The following is a 20,328-nucleotide window of genomic DNA, read 5'->3' as shown; positions in this document are numbered from 1 at the left end:
TGAGGGCAAATCCCTAGAAAGACACTGGCTCCTCTGCGCTTATGGTGCTGTGATGGTGTCAGACAGAGCTTCATTGGAGTCAGGACTTGTGTCTCTGAGCACTTCACAACTGAGATCTAGGGCTTCTTTAGATGGGGAACAGTTAAGGGAGGTGTAGAGGGGTTGAAGAGGCAGACGCAGTTCCTAGGAAAACCAGCACGATCTCAGATTAGAGGTGTTTAAAAAAAAACCAACAAAAAAGTCTTGAAAGGGAAGCCCAAAAGACAAAGCATCACATTGCTGCTGTACAGAAACCTCCCCTGACTGCATGCAATCATGCGATGTAACAATACCCTCCTCCCCCCACATCCTCTGCTTTGCCACCATGTCCTACTGGCTGATGGTAATGCTGGTAATGTACCGCTTCATTGCTAGAGCAGATCACTCTGGTGCAAGCTGCCCTCACCTATTGAGTTGACCCTGGGAATCCTGATATCTCAAAGCGTGATACTGCTTCTGTGAGTGTGTTCTGTTATTTACATGTCCATATTGTCCAGATGACATCCATTTAGCTGGCTGAGCACATCATCCAACACGGATATTCCCACCCTACCTTGCAATCTCAGTCCCTCTTCATTATGTTCTTTCTTGTGTGAGTCCAAGTCAGAAATTTTTAGCGGCTACTATGTACTTTTTCAATCCCATCAAGCTATCACTGTGCCAAAGGGAAGCAACCCCCTTCAGCTGCTAGCGAAAAGCCCTTCTGTTAGGCAAACTCCCTATATAATTAGCTCACATTGCTTTCCATCTTTGGCAGCAGTGACAAATAGACCATTTCAAATCTGGAGACTTTAAAAAAGAACACGTGTGGGAGGACGTGGCTGTTGGTGGAGAAGTTTACTTCCACACACTACACAGAGTGTGCATCTTGTCACTTTTTATCTGAGAACAGGCGGAGAAGCGTGAAACAGACATGGCACCTGGCTCTGAATTGCAGCCATATTTAAAATAAAAACACTTGCCGAAGAGATTGACTGCATCATAATAAGGGGTCCTGTTCTGCCACCAGCATAATCAGAACTGTTTTTAACACATCACAGATGTAAACCTTTTGCTTCAATATACCATTGCCAGAGTCTTCCTCTAGGCCCTCTTATTTTTCTAGAATGACACACAGGGCTATCTCGCCATAAAACAGAGCACCAGCAATCTCCACTGTTGCATCCAGCCTTTGAACCTAAAGGAGCTTCAGGACATCCAAGTTCATGCAAGGTTTGTCAAGATCCATCAGGGACCAACAAGCTCAACTCGGGAGGGAGTGTGGAGGGAAAAGAATGAACCTCTCCTGAGAAGCTAACCTGACAAGCTGCCAGAGCTGCAAGCGTATCGTCCCATTGAATCTTCATGGTCACCCAGCAGATAGTATTTACTCCATTTTACATGTGAGGAAACTAATGGTGAAAAGGGTTTCACAAACTGGCCAGTGTCACATGATTCAAGCCTAGATCTAGGGTCAAACACCATGCTCTTTCCACTGCACCACACCGCCCCAGTTCTGGAGCATAGGCGCAGGACATGAGAAAATGAGAAATGCTTAGCGGTTTGAATTTTATCTTAAAAGCAAGAATAAGTCATCATTTACTTTAGACTTTTTATCTTATGTATAACACTCTGGAAAGGATGTAGAGAACTTATGGAAGGAGGGTAAGATGGAAGATAAGGAGCCCAATAAGAAGACTACTGCAGTACTCCAAGAGAGTGTTGATAGGGTTGGAAATGAGGCATTAGTTATGATTCCATGGTTTCAAGCCACATAAACAAAAATAGACATTCAGACCCTTTGGCTACTTTGGAAGAGTCTTCACTGCAAGGATTTGGTGGGCTCACATGACTGCCAAGAGACTGGAGAGCAACTGGAGAATGTATCGTAACCAAAAGCTCGAAGAGTCTAGTGGTCAGGAGGAAGAGAAGCCCTCATGTAGTAGAATCAATCTGATTGGGGTGGGGTGGTGGCCGTACCCTGCATGAGTGGCCTCCAAACACTCCTCTGTTGTCCAAGCCCTCACTCAAGTTTCAAAGACCTGGGACAGAGCAGCTACTTGGCCAAGCTTAGGTCACACACCAGAGATCCACTTTGGGAAATGATCAAGAAGAGAAAAGATCTTGTAATCTTGGATTCTACAGTGGGGTGCAGGCACCTGGTATTACCTACTTACAAGAGGATATACCATGAGTGAGAGGTAATTAGCCCCAGTAGAAATCCAGGTACCACTCAGAAATTGGAATGGAAGATAGGCAGCCACAAAATGATCAGTGTTCACAAAGAGCACGAACAGTGAATTTAGAGAGGAGATGATGACGTTTGAAGTACCATAAACATCAAACACTTACTAAGTCTACTGTGTGCAAGATGGGGGGCTCAGTTCTATTGGAGATATAGGGAAGCATAAGATTCACACAGAATATGAGACCCAAACACGAGAAAGGTCAGTAACAATAAGTCACATATATCATGTGTAGGTGCAGATAATAAGGCATAAGAAATTCAGAGAATGGAAAGATAATCAAATCTAAAATAAGTAGGAGGGGCTTCCCTGGTGGTCCGGTGGTTAAGAATCCACCTTCCAATGCAGGGGACGCGGGTTCGATCCCTGGTCGGGGAACTAGGATCCCACATGCTGTGGGACAACTAAGCTCACGTGCCACAACTACTGAGCCCACGTGCTCTGGAGCTGGCGCACCACAACTAGAGAGGAGCCTGTGTGACACAACTAAGACCTGGCACAGCCATAAATAAATAAATAAATAAATAATAAATTAATAAATAGTGGGGAAATTTTAAAAATAAAAATTAAATTTAAGAAATAAAATAAGTAGGAAAGTCATCCTGAGCACCATGGAACTTGAAGAGTGTGTAGAATTTGGGCCAACAGACAGGAAAAGAGAGAGCATTCTAGGCATCTGAGCAGAGGCATGGAGGTGCAACATACAAGATGCATTTAAGAATCGATTCGTGCACAGTGGTCAAGGGCAGAGAGTTAATAGAAGGAACCATTCCTGGCTGAGGGTCAATGATATCTAAGATGCACAAAAATGGACAACTTTCCCCATCTCTTGTTTAGCTGACCTTGGTCAATCACTAAGCAGTTCCACTTCAAGACTTTAGGGAGGAAAATAAGGAAGGTGTATTTGCAGGACTGAGGGTTTGGGCTCAAATATATCAGTGGTAGTGAGAGGAGAAAGAAAACAGACCTGAGAGACACTGGCATTGTGCTTCAAGTTCCTGACTCCCCTTCCTAGACCAGGGCCACCTGGGTTGGGGTGAACTCATCCAGCTCATTGTCAGGCTGCCAAATGCCCTGACTACCCCAGCTGCCCCACCGTCCTCCCTGCTCCTCCTCCTTCCTACCCTTCAGCAACATTGCTTCTCACCAACCTGCAGAGCCAAACCCAGGGAGAGGAGTGGGTCTGGGATAGGGAGTAGAATCCTGGATCCTCCTGGACTCTGGCTCCCCAGTAGCAGGAATCTTTTGCCCTGGCAGCTGCTTTAACACCAGAACCAGAGCTAATGGGACCACCACTCCACCCCAGACACCTGCAGACTCCAGAGGTGTCCGTCTGCTGTTCTTCTTCCCTCTCCCAGTTCTGGGGCATGAGACACCATGAGATCTATCTCCCTACTCCTTGACTTCAGGCTTAGCAATGTGACTCAGTTTGTCTAATAGAATGAGGTGAAAGTGTTGGCATTCCAGTTCTAAGCCTAGGCTTAGGGGCCTTGTGTGTTTCTGCTAGCTCTTTTGGAACCCTGTCTCCATCATGAAAATAATCCTAGGCTTTACTGTTGGATAATGAGAGACTGGGTAGAAAATCTGAGATGACAAGTTGAGGCATCCCAGGCCAGTGGCCTCCGACTGACTTGGCAGCTGACCACAGATACAGGAGTAAGTCCAGCCAAGACCATCCAGCCCAGATTTCCAACCCACAGAAACATGAGCTAGATAAATGGTTGTTTTAAGGCAGTGATTTATGGGTTGGTTTGTTACACAGCAATAGGTAACTGATATACCCATCCTTAGGTTTTTGGACACTCTGTTTCTTCTTGGATAGCAGGAATTAATGCAGTTGTTCCAACCACAAGCTGAACAATCACCACGTTGCAAACCTGCCGATGGGCTCTGCAGATACATCCAGATCATTTCTGAATTTTACTGTTAATATGTCTGAAACTTCTGTTTAATCTTACCTATCTTTCCTTTCCATCCTCACTGTCATCAACCTTCATTTCCTGTGATAGACACTGGAAATAGGGTTCTAATTAGTCTCTTAATATTTCACCTTGTTATTTCTGTGGTCTCCCACTATCCACAGAATTAGGCCCAAATATCTTACTTCAGGTCAGGACAAAACGATAACAACAACAACAAATGATACTGGGTATCCACTATGTGTCATACCAAGTTAAATAAGATAGAGAAGCTTAAGTCTCCTGGGAGTGACAGAGGCCCTCTTTAATCTAGCCCTGTTCTACCCCTGCAGATTCTTATCTACCTAAGATAAGTACCTCCGCAACTTATCTACCTAAGACATCTGCCCTGTCCCTGAAACATGGAACTCCTGTATTAGCATTTTTGCTTATGTCACTGCTCCCCAAACCCTGCTGCCTAAAATGCCCTCCCTGCTTTTCCCAGCTTCTCTAACTCTTTGCCTCCCTTCGAGGGCCCAACCTAAGTCCTAACTCCTCTGCAACCTCCTCCTACTGCCCCTGCCCAGGTCATCTCTGTCTTCTGTCTCTCTTGTCTCAAGCCCTTAGAGCTCCCGTAGCTGTTGGCTGTGGCATCTGCATGACTGGTTGCATACTAGCCTGGAGACCAAGGGCCCTGGTGTGTCCCCTCTCAGCATCCAGCACAGTGCCAGACACACGTGCCTGCAGGTGATAATAATACTACATAAAGATGGATTCAATTAAGCAGCTCTCTCCCAAGACAGTGTAACATGTTGGCTCTCCTTCCTTTTAAATAAAAGCCTTATACCCTTAATTTGGGGTATTAGATTTGAGGAAAAACCATAGACCCTCACCATCCCTGCCATGCCTCACAAGGACTCAGAGGAAAAAGAACCAGAACTCTTCCTGACATGCAACTACCCTTTACTGAACACTCACCAAGTACCAGGTACCACCCTGGACATTTCATTTGTATTATCTCACGTAAATCTTACAATTGCCCTATGTGGTACATATTACTGCCTCCATTTTAAAGTAATGGAAACTCAGCAGCATGACTGAGTACTCCGTCTAAAATCCCACAGCCAGCAAGCAGCACAGTTAAGATGAGACTCCAGGTCTCTCTGAGCCCAAAGCATGTGTTCTTAGCCAGTAAGCTATAATGTCCTTGATTTAGCCAATTATTTTACTCTCAGGACATATGGAACAGCCTTTTATCATTGTTGCACTTTCCTATCAATAGTCCTTAACTCCCAGCCTAGATATCAATTCCATGGGCCCTACCTAACCTAGCGCCTTCTATGCTGAACAGAATAATCCCCTCAACCCAAAGATGTCCATATCTTCATCCCCAGAACCTGCAAATATGTTGTGTTACAAGGTATTGGGGAATTAAGATGGCAGATGGAGTTTGCTACTCAGCTGACCTAGAGATGGGGAAATTATGCTGAAGCATCCAGGTTGGGGTCCTGAAAACATCCAGTGCAATCCCAGGGGTCTTTATAATCAAAAGAGGAAGGCAGGAGAGTCAGAGAAGGAGATGTGACAACAGAAGCAGAGATGAGAATGATACCATTGCTAGAAGGGGGCTCCAAGCCATAGAATGCAGGCAGCCTCTGGAAGCTAGGAAAGGCCAGGAAACAGATTCTCGCCTAGAATCTCCAAGAAAGTATGTTCAGTTTTAGCCCAGTGAGATTCATTTTGGACTTCTGACCTCCAGGAATGTAAGATAAGACATTTGTGTTGTTTTGAACCAGCAAGTTTGTAGTGTTTGTTACAGCGCAACAGGAAACTAACATACCTTCCCATAGAAACAATTAGGAGCAGTTCATGGTCCAATAACTTGCAAGACTCTTCATAGCTTAGACATTACAGCCCAAATAATTATAAGGAGTGCAATTGTGGAGGCATTACAAATAGTTCCCACAAATAAACTGAGGAAAGTCTTTGAAGAGCCTCTTCAGGTTGCTAAAGAAGAAAGAAAGACAGCCAACTCCTCTCTCCTCTCCCAGGGTCCTATCCTGTAGGACCATGTTCCATTAAGGTTCTGACTAGCTGAGATTTCCTACGGAGCTCATGTGTTCTTGCTAGTTTCCAAATAATGGCGCATTCCTCCCAGTAAAATCAAGAACTGCCAATAAGGTGCAAACCAGCTGCTGGGCCCCCTCTTCCTCATACATACCACATACACAAATAGGAAGATGGTCTCCAAGGCTGTAATTTCCTGGCCAGCAAGTGTCTTGGGTTTCACTTGAGTGGTTAATGGTGATGTCACCCGAGTGCCTTAGTATGGGGCATTTCCAGCCTTCAATTAAAGGGCTATCATTTACTCTATATATTAACATCCAGAACAATAAACACAGTGGAACACAGTCATTAGAGGCAACCATAATCCATGGCCTGCTGTGTATTGATGTCAACCCTGCTGTGTTTGACATCTGAAATAAGTCCAAAGAAAGCACTGCCTTTTCAGAGCTGGGACTACAGGGAGGATATCCACCCCTGGCTGTGTTCCATCTTCCCACCTCCATCTTCTAACCTATCAACCTCTTGGGTTCAACCCCAGAGTTAAAAACTCCTTGTCTTTTACAAAAAAGACAGCTAAGTCAATCTTCTCCCTGAGCGGGAATAATGCCACCAGATTTCAGTTGATTGAACCTAGTGGACCCTCACTATAAGATAATAAACCAATTCAAGATGTTATGATTCCTAAACTAAAGGATGTCACAACGTACTGGGCTTGAAGACATTAAAAAAACAAACAAACAACAACAACAATGAAAAAGTGATTTTATGACGCACAAAGAGAGCAGAGTAGTTAATATAGAAAACCAGAAAAGCAAAAGAAAATTTTACTCAAACTTAGCTGAAATATCTTGTCTCGAAGTCCTCTTCATTTGTTTCCTACATCTCTTTCCCACGTTCATTCAATGCACACTGATTGATCACAGATTGGTACTGGCAGACATACAAATGTTCCTAGGATAGCAGAGTCTGGTGGAGGAGACAAAGAATCAGTCACTATCAATACGTCTCATTCATCTGACATTTTCTATGCTGGGAAGGAGCTATTCCAAGTGTTCTACATACATGATCTCATTTTATCAATAATACAACCTCCTGAGGTAGGTACTAGAAGCCCTGTTTTGCAAATGAGGAAAAGGAGCCTTGCAGCCCTGAGGTCCCTTTTGCAAAGGCTAGAACTGGAATTCAAGCTCAGCCTGGCTCCATGCCTCACAGGAGCAGCATGAGACGTGCGGCAGTTCTTCCTGCACCATGGGGCCCATGCTTGTCGCATCCCGTTGACACTTGATTTCTTGAGGGCCAGGCACCTAGATTTCTGAGCTCAATTATTGCTTCAGGGGACGCAAAATTAAAACAGAACCGAAAGCCTGCTCTGTCCGGTGGTGAGTGTGGCGGGGCCGGAGGGTCTCGTGGTGTTCATTATACACTTCAGGTCACGTGGAGAGATGCGCTTGGGTCCTGCAGGCAAGGGAAAGATGCTGCAGAGTCAGGAGGCCAAGTGAGGGCACAAAGATAGCCTTCTCAGCAGACTAGGCCACTCTGGGACCCAACAGTTCCATGACTAGGTAAAAAGTAGGCCTTATTTCTTCAGGGGGCTGGTAGCAACTCCTTACTGCCTTACTGGGTGGATCTTGCACACACAGGTACTTCCCCAGAGAACATCTGATATGCTTGGTCGATCGTCTCATTTAATCTGGAGCTTCCCTGTGGGAGACGCCATTAGACCTGATCAATTCACGGGCAGGGGCAGCCCTCAGTCCACCACAGGGCTGAGTCCCCAACCCCAGGCCTGTGAGTTCCCAAGACACAGCACAAGCAAACTCAATGCTCCTAGGGCAGCATTCCTTAGAAGGAGGCTGGTGAACACAGCAGCCATGTGGATACCCTGTGTGCATGTAGCTTTAAAGGCAAATATAAGTGATTTACTGCAGTCCTGAATTATCTGTGCCATTGTCCCTCTCCACCAAACATGTTTTGTTTTGTTGCATTTCACTTTGTTTTTGGTACAGTGTTATTCACTATGTTTGGGTTTATAGGAGCAGATCAGAAAGAGTGTGATTCTCCTAGCACAGGGTCTGGGGACTTTCTGGAAATGACTGTGCCATAATGCCCTGTTTGGTGGGAGGGTTTTCCAAGTTGCCGCGTGTACTTTTAACAGCCAGGAACCTGATGGAGCGGGAGTGGAGGAAGTGAAAGGCTCTCTGATGGAGGCTTCCTGGGCTCTCCTGTGGGACTTTTACATGCCCTGCATGGGTCCCTGTGTACTCCCAAACCTGGTAGACTTGCTTTGTCAAACCATTCTGGCTAATAGACCCACAGACAGAGAAAACAAACTTATGGTTACCAAAGGGGGAAGGAGGTGGGGAGGGATAAATTAGGAGGTTGGGATTAACATATACATGCTACTGTATATAAAATAGATAATCAACAAGGACCTACCATATAGCACAGGGAACTATACTCAATATTTTGTAATAACCTATAAGGGAAAAGAATCTGAAAAAGAATAGATATAGATAGATATATAGTTATATATGTATGTGTAACCGAATCACTTTGCTGTACACCTGATACTAACACAACATTGTAAATTAACTGTGCTTTAATTAAACTAACCAACCCTTCTGGCTGCCTACGCCTCTGGGCTTTTGCTGCTCATGGCCACCACCTGCTGGAACCAGCGTGGAACTGACTGCTGAGCCACGTAAGGCAGACGCCTAGCCAGGACGGGGTGAGGGAACAGATTGTCAAGTTCATTCCACGGCATTTATTCCAGAGGGAGCCTCGAAACTGGCCTCGACACACAAGAATCTGTTTTTTTATAGTCTTTTGGAGACCTAAAGTCTACAAATCTCTCTGATAACTCATCTGAGAGTTTAATCACTGTCTCTCAGAAATATTTTCCCTATTTGTGATCTCAATGATGCTTCTGTTTAGGTTAATTTCCTACTGATCTGTCTTGATGGAGATGAAAAGCAGCTGCTGTCAATTCTCTGGGTAAAAGTTCTCTGTGGGCCTGGAAAAAGATCAGTGAGTGTGCCTCACTTTTCTGGAAAGGTCCCACATTTTATTCTCCTTTAAATTGACTTTCTTTAGCCTACTTTTAAATTTATTTATTATCTCTGTGGCTTCCCTATGAATGCTCTCAACTTCTCAACATTTCTCTTTACTTGGGGACATGAGATGCTCTGAGTAAGGATTTAGCCAAAGCCAAGTATGATGCTTCCAGTATCATGATGCATCATGATATGGGAAGTAGTCTCTCCAGATGACCACTCCTTTGGCAAAAATTTTCCAAGCACCTACTACATGTAAGGCACACAGGTAAGACCTGTGTGGGATTGAAGATGAATTACTCATGGACTTTTCCAAAAAGAGAGAGGAGGTAATGCTACAATGCCTGCACATAGATCACTCTAATAGTGAATGAGATAGGTACAGGCCACCAGAGGTCCACAAAGGGAGAGAATACTGTCAGCCTGGGCATGTATAAGGCTTGCTATAGACAGTGGGCACTGAACTGGCCTTTGAAGGTGTGATATTGTGCTTTATAATAAGAAACACATATTTGGTCTTTGACCCCTTTTCCAGCACAGAGTTCCTGGAATTCCAGAGATCCTTGGAATTGTCTGTGGTGAGAGTGATCAAGGTGTTTCTTGTTATGTTAATGAGGTGACTTTTGGAGCACCTAATGATGGGGGCTGGTTGCCAGGAGAACCAACTATGTGATTGGAGGATGGGACTTTCAGTCCCACCCCCAGCCTCCTTGGAGGGGGAGAGGGGTTGGAGGTTGAGTCAGATGCCAATGGCCAATGATTCAATCAATCATGACTATGTAATGAAGCCTCTATAAAAACGCAAAAAAGTAGAGCGTTCAGAGAGCTTCTGGTTTGGTGAACACATGGAAGTTCAAGGAGAGTGGTGGCTTAGAGAACATGGAAGCTCTGTGCCCCTTCCCACGTACCTTACCCTCTGTATCTCTTCCATCTGACTGTTCCTGAGTTACATCCTTTTATGATACATTGATAATCCAGTAAGTACAGTGTTTCTATGAGTTCTGTGAACTGCTTTAACAAATCAGTCAAACCCGAGGAGGAGGCTGTTGGAGCCTCCAAATTGTGGCCAGCTGGTCAGAAGCATGGGTGACAAGCTGGACTTGTGCTGGTGTCTGAAGTAGGTGGGGAAGGGGGGAGGTCAGTTTTGTAGGACTGAGCCTTTAACCTGTGGGATCTGATGCTAAATCCACATCGATAATGACAGAATTGAGTTGAATTGTAGGACATGCACCTGGTGTGGGAGAGGTGCTTGGTGGTGTGGGGAAACCCCTGACACATTGGCATTGGTGACCAGAGTTGTTAGAAGGACACATGGAATTTGGTTAGACCTGAGAAGGGTGTTAGGAGAGGAAACAGCATTCTGGGCAGAGGACAGCCTGAGGAAAGCCCTGGAGATAGTGAATACCGGACATGAATGTGAGCTTTGTGTTGCATTTGCTTGGGTCAAGGAAGAACAAGGGAGAAAGAGACTGGGCCAGATCGTGGGGCCTCCCCAACAGTGGGGAACGTTTAGAGAATCCAGGTATTGTGTTCATTTTATAGAACTCCTGCTTGACTTTATCAACTTGAAAACAACTTGTTTTTCACCACGCTGACCCTAAGTCATTCTCAGATGTTTTTAGTGTCACTTTGTCCACATCTAGTACTGGCTCTTGATTTTGACTTCTTTGCTCCAAGTCCCAGTTCGGTTTTTACTCTTGTTTCTCTATTTCTGAGAAATCTGTCTTGCCCACTCTCCCAGCATAACCTTTGACAAGATCAGTTCCAGCTAGCCAGTGCTGCCTCGGTCACTCCTCAGTCCTTTCCCTGATACAGTGGGTCTTTTATACTCCTCTCTCCCTTTGGGAGACTTAGGAAGGCGGGGCACCTGGAAGTGAGACCCTGGGCAAGTCACTTGCCCACTCTGGCCTCAGTGTCCACTTCTGTAAAAAGAGAGGGGGTACCTGACCTCTTGGTCCTTTCTCAAGCTGATGTGTTATAAGACAATAACCTCAACTATCTCTGTCCACAAGCCATACCCCCGCAACTGTTTCCACGGAATAATTTTAGCATTCCTGGAAGACTGCCTATGAAGTGGACTGAAAATGGAGTTTGAAACAAATTGGATCTGCTGGGAAGTCAACCAGCTTTGAGTTATTTGTTTCCAACTGGAATGAGGATAAAGGGAAAGATGAGAGGCATGCCTAGCTTCCCTCTTGCCAAGGAACCTCCCCCCAGGAGATATTTTCAAAGAGAAAGAGACAGTGATGGATGATGAAGCCCAAAAATGAGCTGCAGGTGGCACTCAGCACCCTGCTCCCCTCTTGAATTAGCCAAACTCTCTCCCTCTTCACCTCTTTATCATCAGACTGGCCCTGTTTGATTTCAGCCTGTCCACAAAACCAAGACCTTTCCTCTGGCGTGGTTCTAGTGAGCTGCCTTGGCAGGTCCCGATTTTCCCATCTCTGCAGGCGATAAGTCTCCTGAGTAGCTGCTTTGAGCCCCTGCTGCTCTGATTCTCAGTCTTCTCCTTAGATGCTTAAGGCAATTGGTGCTGACCAGCAGGAGCACAAGATGAAAAGTGCTAACAATCAGCAGGTTAGTAAACTCCAGCCTCAGGTGTCTGTCAGGTACTAGAATTAGCACGAGCCCAGGTATCGAGAAAAATCTAGAAGGTCATGAAGAGCACAAAGGGAGGATAGAACTAGGGTCTAGGGCAGGGAATAAACGTCAGAAATAAGAATTGTATGTTGTCTTACTACTTCCATATTGCTCTAAGTATTATTTTGGTACTTCATGAGATTCTTCCACATCAATTATTTAAGTTAATTCTTATGATGGCCCTGTAATGTTAGGTGTTCTAAATCCTGTTTTGTACATGGGGAAACTAAAGTTTCCATTTTTTTATGCCTTATATAAGTGAATGAACTTGACAACAATTTGATTGTGTTTTTTATGTATTTTTATTCTTTTTGACAAACTGAAGGTTGTGGCAACCCTGCATCAAGCAAGTCTATTGGCACCATGTTTCCAACAGCATTTGCTCACTTCATGTCTCTGTTTCCCATTTTGGAAATTCTCACCGTATTTCAAACATTTCCCTTATTATATTTGTTACGGTGATCAGTGATCTTTGTTACTATTGTAATTACTTTTTGTTTTATATTTTTTAATGTATATACATTGTTTCTTTAGACATAATGGTATTGCACATTTAATGGACTACAGCATAGTGTAAATATAACTTTTATATGCACTGGAAAACCGAAACATTCATGTGACTCCCTTTATTGCAGTGATCTGGAACTGAACTTGCAATATCTTGGAGGTCTGCCTATATTCGCTTTTGTTCCTTTGCCCATTCTGTTCCCTCTGCCTGAATTTTTTTTTTTAACATCTTTATTGGAGTATAATTGCATTACAATGGTGTGTTAGTTTCTGCTTTATAACAAAGTGAATCAGCTATACATATACATATATCCCCATATACCCTCCCTCTTGCGTCTCCCTCCCACCCTCCCTATCCCATCCCTCTAGGTGGTCACAAAGCACCGAGCTGATCTCCCTGTGCTATGTGGCTGCTTCCCACTAGCTATCTGTTTTACATTTGATAGTGTATTTATGTCCATCCCTCTGCCTGAATCTTGAATCCCTTCTTGAATTTCTCCACCTGGCAAAACCCCACTCAATTGAAGATCCCACTCACACATGCCCTCCCTGCTGTAGCTTTTTTTTTTTTTTTTGACTCAGGAAATCAGTCACTGACTCCTGTTTACTATAGCACTGGCCATGCACCTCTAATACTAACTTGCCCTCTTCCTCTATATCCCAACAAGATTGTGAGGGCCTCTGGGTTCAGGGCTTATTCTCCTGTGCCTTCTTGGTGTTTGGGTCTTCAGTGCCCAGCACAGAACCTGGTACATAGGAGGTGCTCAGTGAATGCTGATTGAATGAGTGGATAAGTGAATGAAAGTTAGAGAGCACACTGAGGTTACTGACTTGTTTGATTGAAGGATCCACAAGTGGATTCCAAAGCAATTTCCAATTCAGTCTCTTGCTACTTAAAGGTATATCAAGTCTAAAGTCCTAGAAGGGAAACCAGTGGTCTTGGAGAGGGATCAAAAGAAACAGTCCGTGTACAGTCACTGGCATTGTTATGTCTGGAATGCCAAAGGAAAGAAGAATAAACATAACTTAGGCCATGTAACTAGCAAGATGCTATAATCAAATTATTTTGATCACTGCCTCTCAGTCCTAATGATGGGAGTCCACAAAGAAGATAATCTGACCTGTGTCAAACACAGAAGAATTCTGGTGGGTGTATTTCTCCTCCACAGGTAACTCATTAGCTCCCTCGTGGGTGTGGACTGTATACTTGTTTTTACTTTTCTGACTTTCCACTCAAGCATCTGGAATCAGATGCTTCCCATACCTGTACATGCAGTTCTGCATGAGCCTACCATAGAGCATGCTCAGTAATGAGCATACCCTGATCTGTAAAACTGTCACTGTCCTCAGCACGTGCTGGAGACTAATGCACTTTCTGGGAGGTTATAAACAGAAATAATAGAATCAAGAAATTGTAGATCTGGAAGGCTCTTGGAAATCTGGTACCATCCTTTATTCTACTCATGGAAAAATATTCCCCAAGACATCAGGTGTCTTTGCAGGGTCATGCAGCTAATCAGGAGCACTGGTGACATACCCCTTAGAGAAGCTTATTCTTGTGCTTGTAACAAGAGTATGTTTTTTGGTAAGAATGATCCAACATTGTGGCATGCATTCAAAGTGAAATCTGTAAAATTTACTCTAAGGTTACCAGACTTTCTAATATGGGTCAAATTGGGAATAGTTCATCAAAGGTTAAGGTGAAGTTTCATTTATAATAATCTCTAAGATGTCATATTTCAAGCCTTCTGGGGAATCTGGATAAGGAAAATGTGCTCAAAATCAAAAAGTTCAAGAAATTCAGGATGTAGAACCTTGAAAGGGGAACAGCCAACTTGGAGGTTATAGACATTTCTGAACAGAGAGAAGGGGTGGGGATGGATGAGAGGTGAGCCAGCATTGAGAGAGGGTGGTCAAGGACTACTTTTGACTGGTATCTGTTACCCAACCCTGGGGGAAGAGTATGATTGCTTCTTTAACATTAGATTTGGGCATGTGACTTGCTTTAGCCAAAGATACTTGAGTGGAACTGCCGTGTGTTATCGCCAGGCAGCAGTTTTAAGAGCAAGTGTAGAGTTCGCCATGTTCTCACGTGCCTGACTTTGGAATCATGGAAGTCTGTGTTTGGTTTAGCTTCCGTGTGCAGGATCCCAAGTGGCTACAATGTACAGTCCTTTGGCCAATCCCTAATGGATGTGTAGTGTGAGCAAGAAATATGGCTTGCTATTTTAGGCTTCTGATTTTTAGGGGTCAAGTTTTCACATGGTATAACCTATCCAGTCCAAAAGAGCCTAGGGGGTCGAACAAAAGGGGAAGTCTGTTCTGAGAAGCATGGCTTATGAATCAAATTGAATGAGTTGGATTCCACCTCGACAGTGTACCTATAACTTGCCTACATGTAAACCGTTCATATCTTGAATTTGCTGGCACAGCAAAGGGTTTTGTAAAGTCATTGCACTGTCTCAAGCCAAATGATGACTCACAACAGAGAAGGGAGACCAGACAGGACAGTGGAGTAAAGCTGGGCTCCCTGCCTTCCCAGGCAAAGCCCCTGGATGCCAAAAGCAGAGAAGACTAGTGTCAGTGCAAGAGGCCACACATCCCCATTTATATTTTTCCCTTGGCACTCCCATCACATCTTCACTCCCATTTCACATCCCAGTGCCCTGTTCACCTCCTCTCCACTGGCATCTGATGGGCCTGAGCAGGCAAGTGTGCTCATCTGATTGTATATACATGAGGAGGGTATATGTGTGCCTGTGTGTACACACAGGTATATGTAAATATTCAGCAATGATGTGCTAGGTAAAGAGAGTAATACTCTACACTCTTCTCTGTATATGTTCTCTAAACTCCCCAGCTTCTACCTAGTAGCATTAACATAGATCTAACACTCAGTAGTGGATTACTGTTAGACCTGGGGCCATGGTTCCAGCTGCTACCAGTGGCCCAACCCAGGGTACATATTATCTCACAGTAGGTGCCAGTGTCATGCAGGAAGGAGATGAAGGCCTTAATTCATGTTGCTTCAGTCTACACCCTCCTCCAAAGAGCAGGTGCAATATACCAGGCAAGTTAAGCAGCACTGGAAATTTCTCAATTAATGTTTTTAAGTTTGAGTAAAAAAGGACTAAGTGATTAATAGAACCCAAAAACCAAAGCTGAAATTCACCTCCTAATGGTTCCATTACATATATTTTTATTCTTATCTTCACTTCCATGTAGGGTCCACCTGTACATGAGAATCCCAGAGAGTTAAGTGTTGAGAGGTGCACTGGTCCAGTCTCCTCGTTGTATTGATGAAGCTGAAGCCCCTAGAGGTTCAGCAGCTGCATCCACAGGGGTTTGGGAGAAGTTGCAGTACCCAGAGAGCCACAGGCTGGTGTGTATAGAAGGAGGTCAACCTTTGAAGCTGAACCTTGATTGGGATGAACTTGCTCCTTTCTCGCTGGCCTTTTCATCAGCCTTTCATCATGGCCTGTTTACTTTGTGTTTCACTAAATGCCCTTTACAGGACTCACAGAGGCTATTTTAGTAGCTTCCTGGACACAGACAATGTTTTGCTTAGGCCCCACCTTGTGTTCAGGGTGTCTGGGGCCTATTGAAGTTGATTAAATTTGAGAGAGAAAGAGACAAGGAGTCAGACAGAGATAATTATAGATCTGGCTTCAAATCTTTCCCCTTCCCTCCCCTACATGCCTCTTTCTCTGCTTCTTCCTTCCCCCTTACAGTTAAAACTCCATACCAGCCATTGAAATCATTCTGGAAACAGAAGCAGGAGACTGTGCATCTTGGAAATAAAGCTCATGCTCTAGAGAGTCACCACGATATCAGAGTTTCATCCATGATTGCAGTCTTAAATAGGAAACATCTATGTACCACAAATTATAATATGGCTATAAAATCTTTTCTGTAATAAGTAATGTCCCATGAAAACAACACTTCTCAGTCTTCCAGGACATAGCTGAAACATGACTTAGATTGCAGTTGGTTTTTATGCATTTTTTAATGGAGAGAAGACTTCAAATCCCCTAAGCGTGGTGCATTTTTAATCTTACAGAGCTTGACTTCTCAGCAGAAACCCATCTTAGGGAAGGGAGTTTATTTCCCATAGGAGCTTTCCTGACTTTGCCTTCCAGATGCTAAGCATTGATTTATAAACTGTTCATATGGCTAGGAAGTCTTTGCACAGAGGAAAGGAGCCAACCACTTTCCCCTTTTCCTGGAGACAAGACAAGATGTATTCAGGTCCAAACTGGAAAAATTAAGATCAAATGTTAGGAAAACTACTCTTATGACAAGTGTACACCAAAATAGACCTCCTGTATTGGGGGGCATTAGAAAATGTTTTCTTATACTCTATACAATTTAGAAATCTTTAATGTGAATTAGTTCAATGGAGTCTTGCCTAAAGGCAAGAGTATGCATTAGATATGCCACCCCCGAAGTCCCTGCTACTCTGATCCCAGATCTCAGATAAAAATGATAGAAATCAAGCCCCCAAGGTAGAAGACCTCACCAAAGTAGGACCAAAAAGACCAGTCCTCATCCAGTCAACAAGAAACATGGATTCTTCTGGAGAAACCCCAAACACTCTGAGTATGTAGGTCTTCTTACTCAATATGACACCGAGAGGCACATGACAAGAGTTCAGGACTTTATATTTTGTTGTTCCTTAGTGACTGACTTTTTAAGACAGATTTTGGGGATAGTTAAGATTCAATTTACTCTTCAGAAAATGAAGTTAAGCAATGTCTTTTCAGATTCAGCAGTCATTTACTGAGCACAGTATGAGCCAGAAACTGGATACTGAGTAACAGACGTAGTTCCTGTCCTTGTCGTACTTGCAGTCATGTACTTTAGAGATTTTCAATCTATATGTGAGAAGCGCCACAAAAAGGGGAAGTAGGCTGCACTGAAATGCCTAATACAGGTTATATCCTGGTCTGAGGAGCTGGGGAGGGCCTGCCTGGGAAGATAACTTCTAGAGTAAGACCCTTAAATGAGACTTAAGGGAAAGGCAGGAGTTAGGTGGCAAAGAAGTCATTGAGTGAGAAAGTGTTCCTAGCATTAGTGGCCTATAGAAGCAAGAATATAGCATTCTTAGGGACTGTCTTAGTTTGGGCTGCTATAACAAAATACCCTAGACTGGGTGACTTAAAACAACAAAAAATTATTTCTCACAGTTCTGGAGTCTAGGAAGTCCAAGATGAAAGTGCCTGCAAATTCAGTGTCTGGTGAGAGCTGTCTTCCTGGTTTGCAGATGGCCACCTTCTTGCTGTATCCTCATATGTTGGAAAGCTAATCCCATCTCGGGGGCTCTACACTCACGATCTAAGTACCTCCCAAAGGCCCCATCTCCAAAGATCATTACATTGGGGATTAGGGTTTCAACATAATTTGAGGGGCACACACAAACATACAGCTAACAAAGGTTGAAAAACTAGAGTGTAGAAAATGAGGGTGAAGTTGGTGAAAGGTTAGAATGGAGAGAGACAGCTGGATCAAGCAGTACACAGTAGGCTATGATAAGGAACTTAGTTTACGAACAGTAAGATGCCGTTTGCAGGTTTTAAGTAGGGAAGTAACATGACTAAATTTGCCTTTTTAAAAACTCGTCTTGGTCACAATGTGGAGAATAGCTTGCAGCGGAGTAAGGGTGATGCTGGGAGATGAGTTACGAGACTACGGAGTAGTCCAGGTGAGAGATGCTGGTATCTGAACTGAGATGGTAGCAATGGACATGAAGAAAAGTGGGTAGATGGATTTATGTGCTCTTTAGGGAGAGGAATGGAGGAAATGTGGTCATAGATTGGATGTAATAGATAAGAGGTAAGGAAGAAGGCTAGGGTGGTCCATGGGGTTTTTATGTGAGTAATAAGTTATATAGTACTAACATGTGCTCAGGCAGGAAATAACTGCTGCAAGAAAAATCACGTTCCAAGAGACATGGAGTCAAGGTAATGAGTTCAGCCACAAATAAATGGTAGTTGAAGCCATGACAATGGAGAGATCTCCCAGAGACAGAATGAATATACATTCTAGTTTGCCCAGGACACTCCTGGTTTATGTACACTGTCCCAATATTCTGTTCAGTTTCACATTTGTTCCAGATGTTTTATTTTTTAACAAACTATTTTAATTATTGCATTAAAATGTGTGGGGATGAGCTTGATAGGCTTTCATATCATATGCTTAGTTTCTGCCATGGTCTGATTAGTTGGGTTTTTTTTTTTTAATTTTTATTTTATATTGGAGTATAATTGATTAACAATGTTGTGTTAGTTTCAAGTGTATAGCAAAGTGATTCAGTTCTACATGTACATGTATCTATTCTTTTTCAAATTCTTTTCCCATTTAGGTTATTACAGAATATTTAGCAGAGTTCCCTGTGCTATATAGTAGGTCCTTGTTGGTTATCTGTTTTAAATATAGTAGTATGTAAATGTCAACCCCAGACTCCCATTTTACCCCTCCCCCCCACCTTTCCCCTTTGATAACCATAAGTTTGTTTTTTAAGTCTGTGAGTCTGTTTCTGTTTTGTATACAAGTTCATTTATATCATTTTTTTTAGATTCCACATATAAGCGATATCATACGATATTTGTCTTTCTCTGTCTGACTTACTTCACGTAGTTTGATAATCTCCAGTTCCATCCATGTTGTTGCAAATGGCATTATTTCATTCTTTGGTCTGATTAGTTATTGAGAAGACATTTTGCACAGAATCCTGTGCTGGTTCCCTTTTGTATCCCCCCCTTAAGTGTTAGATTTCCTCAGGGCCCAGCCACTGGACTTCTTTATTTTTATCTACCCTGACTCCCTTGGAGATCTCATCCAGACTTACGCCTATAACTACCTTAGACTGATAACTTCCTCATTTCTATCTCTAGCCCAGGCATGAATTCTAGTTTCACATATCCAGCCATCTACTTGACATCTCTTCTTGGATGAATAATAGGGATCTCAAACTAAGATATCCAAGACTGAGTTTCTGACCTTTCCCCCAAAACTGTTCCTATCATCCACATTTTAGTAAATGTCAATTCTATTTTTGCTAATTGCTCAGCCCCAAAATCTTATAATCATCCTTGACTTCCCTCTTCCTTTCTTATGCCACATCCAGTTAATTAGTGAAGAAACTCAAAACTTCTCACCCCCTTTATGGCTACTAACCTGGCCTAAGCCACCTTTCCCTTTGTCTGTGTTATTTCAATAGCCTTCTATTAGGTCTCCTTTCTTCTAACTTGCCTTCCTACAGTCTGTGTTAGCACAACATCCTATGAAAAAATTGATCAGATCATGACATTTCTCTGCTCAAAACTAGCAATGGCTTCTGTATACCTACTAAGATGGCTACATAACCTATTAGAGTGGCTAAAATAATTTTTAACCTGACATACTAAAGGCTGGTGAGGAAGGGGAACAACTAGGACTCTTATACATTGCCACTGGGAATGCAAAATAGTTCAGACGTTGTAGAAATCAATTTGGTAGTTCTTGGGGAGCTAAATGTACATTTATAATACGACCCAGCAATCTTACTTCTAGGGATTTGTGCTAGAGAAATGAGAACTATGTTCCCAAAAATACCTGTACACAAATATTTATCACAGCATTATTCATAAATGCCACATATTAAAAACAAATCGAACGTCCTTCATTGAGTAAAAGTATATTCCATACAATGGAATGCACTCAGCATTAAAAAGAAAATGGCATATTAATGTACACAGCAGACATCATATAAAGTGAAAGAAGTCAGTCTCCAACGATCACCTATTGTAGGATTCCATATATATGACATTCTGGAAAAGGCAAAACTATCAGAGCAGAGAAGAAATGAGTAGTAGAGGTAGGGGAAAGGTTTGACTACAAAGGACAGCACAAGGGAATTTG

The 20,328-nt window shown here is 43.2% G+C and overlaps 1 protein-coding gene across 24 annotated transcripts in view; it reads left to right on the top strand.

Moving 5' to 3' along the window:
• The window catches only part of RASGRP1 (RAS guanyl releasing protein 1), a 996,665-nt gene that overhangs the window by 680,874 nt on the left and 295,463 nt on the right, over window positions 1–20,328 (top strand). Inside the window, exon 1 of one of the 24 annotated variants that reach the window (XM_068549134.1) lies at window positions 10,126–10,259. The exons of the other annotated variants lie outside the window; for them this stretch is intronic. The gene's annotated coding sequence lies outside the window, so the exon portion shown is untranslated. Of the gene's footprint in view, window positions 1–10,125; window positions 10,260–20,328 lie in introns of those variants that run through there. 24 annotated transcript variants of the gene reach the window in all.

Source organism: Eschrichtius robustus, chromosome 1, assembly GCF_028021215.1.
Source record: "Eschrichtius robustus isolate mEscRob2 chromosome 1, mEscRob2.pri, whole genome shotgun sequence".
In the NCBI taxonomy this organism is placed as follows: Eukaryota; Metazoa; Chordata; class Mammalia; order Artiodactyla; family Eschrichtiidae; genus Eschrichtius; species Eschrichtius robustus.
This window is presented reverse-complemented; position numbering and strand designations above follow the sequence as displayed.